Source organism: Lontra canadensis, unplaced genomic scaffold (assembly GCF_010015895.1).
Source record: "Lontra canadensis isolate GAN:19392208 unplaced genomic scaffold, GSC_riverotter_1.0 scaffold27, whole genome shotgun sequence".
Taxonomy (NCBI): domain Eukaryota; kingdom Metazoa; phylum Chordata; class Mammalia; order Carnivora; family Mustelidae; genus Lontra; species Lontra canadensis.
Genome location: NW_022631021.1, coordinates 18,248,983 through 18,254,372, shown reverse-complemented (window position 1 = coordinate 18,254,372; position 5,390 = coordinate 18,248,983). Strand labels below are relative to the sequence as shown.

Here is a 5,390-nt window from a genome sequence, read left to right as displayed (position 1 = left end):
CCCCCCTCCCCCCAGCAACCCTCAGTTTTGTGAGATTAAGAGTCACTTATGGTTTATCTCCCTCCCAATCCCATCTTGCTTCATTTACTCTTCTCCTACCCCCTTAACCCCCCATGTTGCATCTCCTCTCCCTCATATCAGGGAGATCATATGATAGTTGTCTTTCTCTGATTGACTTATTTCGCTAAGCATGATACCCTCTAGTTCCATCCACATTGTCGCAAATGGCAAGATTTCATTTCTTTTGATAGCTGCATAGTATTCCACTGTGTATATATACCACCTCTTCTTTATCCATTCGTCTGTTGATGGACATCTAGGTTCTTTCCATAGTTTGGCTATTGTAGACATTGCTGCTATAAACATTCGGGTGCACGTGCCCCTTCGGATCACTACATTTGTATCTTTAGGGTAAATACCCAGCAGTGCAATTGCTGGGTCATAGGGTAGTTCAATTTTCAACATTTTGCGGAACCTCCATGCTGTTTTCCAGACTGGTTGCACCAGCTTGCATTCCCACCAACAGTGTAGGAGGGTTCCCCTTTCTCCGCATCCTCGCCAGCATCTGTCATTTCCGGACTTGTTAATTTTAGCCATTCTGACTGGTGTGAGGTGGTATCTCATTGTGGTTTTGATTTGTATTTCCCTGATGCCGAGTGATGTGGAGCACTTTTTCATGTGTCTGTTGGCCATCTGGATGTCTTCTTTGCAGAAATGTCTGTTCATGTCTTCTGCCCATTTCTTGATTGGATTATTTGTTCTTTGGGTGTTGAGTTTGCTAAGTTCTTTATAGATTCTGGACACTAGCCCTTTATCTGATATGTCGTTTGCAAATATCTTCTCCCATTCTGTCAGTTGTCTTTTGGTTTTGTGAACTGTTTCCTTTGCTGTGCAAAAGCTCTTGATCTTGATAAAATCCCAATAGTTCATTTTTGCCCTTGCTTCCCTTGCCTTTGGCGATGTTCCTAGGAAGATGTTGCTGCGGCTGAGGTCAAAGAGGTTGCTGCCTGTGTTCTCCTCAAGGATGTTGATGGATTCCTTTCTCACATTGAGGTCCTTCATCCATTTTGAGTCTATTTTCGTGTGTGGTGTAAGGAAATGATCCAATTTCATTTTTCTGCATGTGGCTATCCAATTTTCCCAACACCATTTATTGAAGAGGCTGTCTTTTTTCCATTGGACATTCTTTCCTGCTTTGTCGAAGATTAGTTGACCATAGAGTTGAGGGTCTATTTCTGGGCTCTCTATTCTGTTCCATTGATCGATGTGTCTGTTTTTGTGCCAGTACCATGCTGTCTTGAGGATGACAGCTTTGTAATAGAGCTTGAAGTCCGGAATTGTGATGCCACCAACTTTGGCTTTCTTTTTCAATATTCCTTTGGCTATTCGGGGTCTTTTCTGGTTCCATATAAATTTTAGGATTATTTGTTCCATTTCTTTGAAAAAAATGGATGGTACTTTGATAGGAATTGCATTAAATGTGTAGATTGCTTTAGGTAGCATAGACATTTTCACAATATTTATTCTTCCAATCCAGGAGCATGGAACATTTTTCCATTTCTTTGTGTCTTCCTCAATTTCTTTCATGAGTACTTTATAGTTTTCTGTGTATAGATTCTTAGTCTCTTTGGTTAGGTTTATTCCTAGGTATCTTATAGTTTTGGGTGCAATTGTAAATGGGATTGACTCCTTAATTTCTCTTTCTTCTGTCTTGTTGTTGGTGTAGAGAAATGCGACTGATTTCTGTGCATTGATTTTATATCCTGACACTTTACTGAATTCCTGTACAAGTTCTAGCAGTTTTGGAGTGGAGTCTTTTGGGTTTACATCATACAGTATCATATCATCTGCAAAGAGTGATAGTTTGACTTCTTCTTTGCCGATTTGGATGCCTTTAATTTCTTTTTGTTGTCTGATTGCTGAGGCTAGGACTTCTAGTACTATGTTGAATAGCAGTGGTGATAACGGACATCCCTGCCGTGTTCCTGACCTTAGCGGAAAAGCTTTCAATTTTTCTCCATTGAGAATGATATATGCAGTGGGTTTTTCATAGATGGCTTTGATAATATTGAGGGATATACCCTCTATCCTTACACTTTGAAGAGTTTTGATCAGGAAGGGATGCTGTACTTTGTCAAATGCTTTTTCAGCATCTATTGAGAGTATCATATGGTTCCTGTTCTTTCTTTTATTAATGTGTTGTATCACATTGATTGATTTGCGGATGTTGAACCAACCTTGCAGCCCTGGAATAAATCCCACTTGGTCGTGGTGAATAATCCTTTTAATGTACTGTTGAATCCTATTGGCTAGTATTTTGGTGAGAATTTTTGCATCTGTGTTCATCAAGGATATTGGTCTGTAGTTCTCTTTTTTGATGGGATCCTTGTCTGGTTTTGGGATCAAGGTGATGCTGGCCTCATAAAATGAGTTTGGAAGTTTTCCTTCCATTTCTATTTTTTGGAACAGTCTCAGGAGAATAGGAATTAGTTCTTCTTTAAATGTTTGGTAGAATTCCCCCGGGAAGCCGTCTGGCCCTGGGCTTTTGTTTGTTTGGAGATTTTTGATGACTGTTTCAATCTCCTTACTGGTTATGGGTCTGTTCAGGCTTTCTATTTCTTCCTGGTTCAGTTGTGGTAGTTTATATGTCTCTAGGAATGCATCCATTTCTTCCAGATTGTCAAATTTGTTGGCATAGAGTTGCTCATAATATGTTCTTATAATTGTCTGTATTTCTTTGGTGTTAGTTGTGATCTCTCCTCTTTCATTCATGATTTTATTGATTTGGGTCCTTTCTCTTTTCTTTTTGATAAGTCTGGCCAGGGGTTTATCAATCTTATTAATTCTTTCAAAGAACCAGCTCCTAGTTTCGTTGATTTGTTCTATTGTTTTTTTGGTTTCTATTTCATTGATTTCTGCTCTGATCTTTATGATTTCTCTTCTCCTGCTGGGTTTAGGGTTTCTTTCTTGTTCTTTCTCCAGCTCCTTTAGGTGTAGGGTTAGGTTGTGTACTTGAGACCTTTCTTGTTTCTTGAGAAAGGCTTGTACTGCTATATATTTTCCTCTCAGGACTGCCTTTGTTGTGTCCCACAGACTTTGAACCATTGTATTTTCATTATCATTTGTTTCCATGAATTTTTTCAATTCTTCTTTAATTTCCTGGTTGGCCCATTCATTCTTTAGAAGGATGCTGTTTAGTCTCCATGTATTTGGGTTCTTTCCAAATTTCCTCTTGTGATTGAGTTCTAGCTTCAGAGCATTGTGGTCTGAAAATATGCAGGGAATGATCCCAATCTTTTGATACCGGTTGAGACCTGATTTAGGACCAAGGATGTGATCTATTCTGGAGAATGTTCCATGTGCACTAGAGAAGAATGTGTATTCTGTTGCTTTGGGATGAAATGTTCTGAATATATCTGTGATATCCATCTGGTCCAGTGTGTCATTTAAGGCCTTTATTTCCTTGTTGATCTTTTGCTTGGATGATCTGTCCATTTCAGTGAGGGGAGTGTTAAAGTCCCGTACTATTATTGTATTATTGTCGATGTGTTTCTTTGATTTTGTTATTAATTGGTTTATATAGTTGGCTGCTCCCACGTTAGGGGCATAGATATTTACAATTGCTAGATCTTCTTGTTGGACAGATCCTTTGAGTATGATATAGTGTCCTTCTTCATCTCTTATTATAGTCTTTGGCTTAAAATCTAATTGATCTGATATAAGGATTGCCACTCCTCCTTTCTTCTGATGTCCATTAGCATGGTAAATTCTTTTCCACCCCCTCACTTTAAATCTGAAGGTGTCTTCGGGTTTAAAATGAGTTTCTTGTAGGCAACATATAGATGGGTTTTGTTTTTTATCCATTCTGATACCCTGTGTCTTTTGATTGGGGCATTTAGCCCATTAACATTCAGGGTAACTATTGAGAGATATGAATTTAGTGCCATTGTATTGCCTGTAAGGTGACTGTTATTGTATTTTGTTTCTGTTCCTTTCTGATCTACTACTTTTAGGGTCTCTCTTTGCTTAGAGGACCCCTTTCAATATTTCCTGTAGAGCTGGTTTGGTGTTTGCTAATTCTTTCAGTTTTTGTTTGTCCTGGAAGCTTTTAATCTCTCCTTCTATTTTCAATGATAGCCTAGCTGGATATAGTATTCTTGGCTGCATGTTTTTCTCGTTTAGTACTCTGAATATATCATGCCAGCTCTTTCTGGCCTGCCAGGTCTCTGTGGATAAGTCTGCTGCCAATCTAATATTTTTACCATTGTATGTTACAGACTTCTTCTCCCGGGCTGCTTTCAGGATTTTCTCTTTGTCACTAAGACTTGTAAATTTTACTATTAGGTGACGGGGTGTGGACCTATTCTTATTGATTTTGAGGGGGGTTCTCTGAACCTCCTGGATTTTGATGCTTGTTCCCTTTGCCATATTGGGGAAATTCTCTCCAATAATTCTCTCCAATATACCTTCTGCTCCCCTCTCTCTTTCTTCTTCTTCTGGAATCCCAATTATTCTAATGTTGTTTCGTCTTATGGTGTCACTTATCTCTCGAATTCTGCCCTCATGGTCCAGTAGCTGTTTGTCCCTCTTTTGCTCAGCTTCTTTATTCTCTGTCATTTGGTCTTCTATATCGCTAATTCTTTCTTCTGCCTCATTTATCCTAGCAGTGAGAGCCTCCATTTTTGATTTTACCTCATTAATAGCTTTTTTGATTTCAACTTGATTAGATTTTAGTTCTTTTATTTCTCCAGAAAGGGCTTTTATATCTCCCGAGAGGGTTTCTCTAATATCTTCCATGCCTTTTTCGAGCCCAGCTAGAACCTTGAGAATTGTCATTCTGAATTCTAGATCTGACATATTACCAATGTCTGTATTGATTAGGTCCCTAGCCTTCGGTACTGCCTCTTGTTCTTTTTTTGTGTGGTGAATTTTTCCGCCTTGTCATTTTGTCCAGATAAGAGTATATGGAGGAACAAGTAAAATACTAAAAGGGTGGCAATAACCCCAGGAAAATATGCTTTAGCCAAATCAGAAGAGATCCCAAATCGTGAAGGGGGGGTAAGGGGATAAAAAGAGGTTCAGAAAGAAAAAAAAAAAGAAACAAAAAAAGAAAACCAATAATGAAAAAATATGAAAAGGAAAAAAATATATATATATTAGATAAACTAGTTAAAAAACGTTAAAAAAGAAAAGGGTAAAAGTTAAAAAATTTAGCAGAAGAAGAGAAAAAAAATTGAAAAAGAAAAAAAAATTAACTTCATGGCTAAAGAATCATGGGGAGAAAGCCATGAGTTCCGTGCTTTGCTTTCTCCTCCTCTGGAATTCCGCTGCTCTCCTTGGTATTGAAACTGCACTCCTCGTAAGTGAACTTGGTCCTGGCTGGGTTTCTT

At 38.4% G+C, this 5,390-nt stretch overlaps 1 protein-coding gene across 1 annotated transcript in view; it reads left to right on the top strand.

The window, feature by feature from the left end:
• LRRC1 (leucine rich repeat containing 1) overlaps positions 1-5,390 on the top strand; it is a 148,065-nt gene that overhangs the window by 44,748 nt on the left and 97,927 nt on the right. The window lies entirely within an intron of this gene.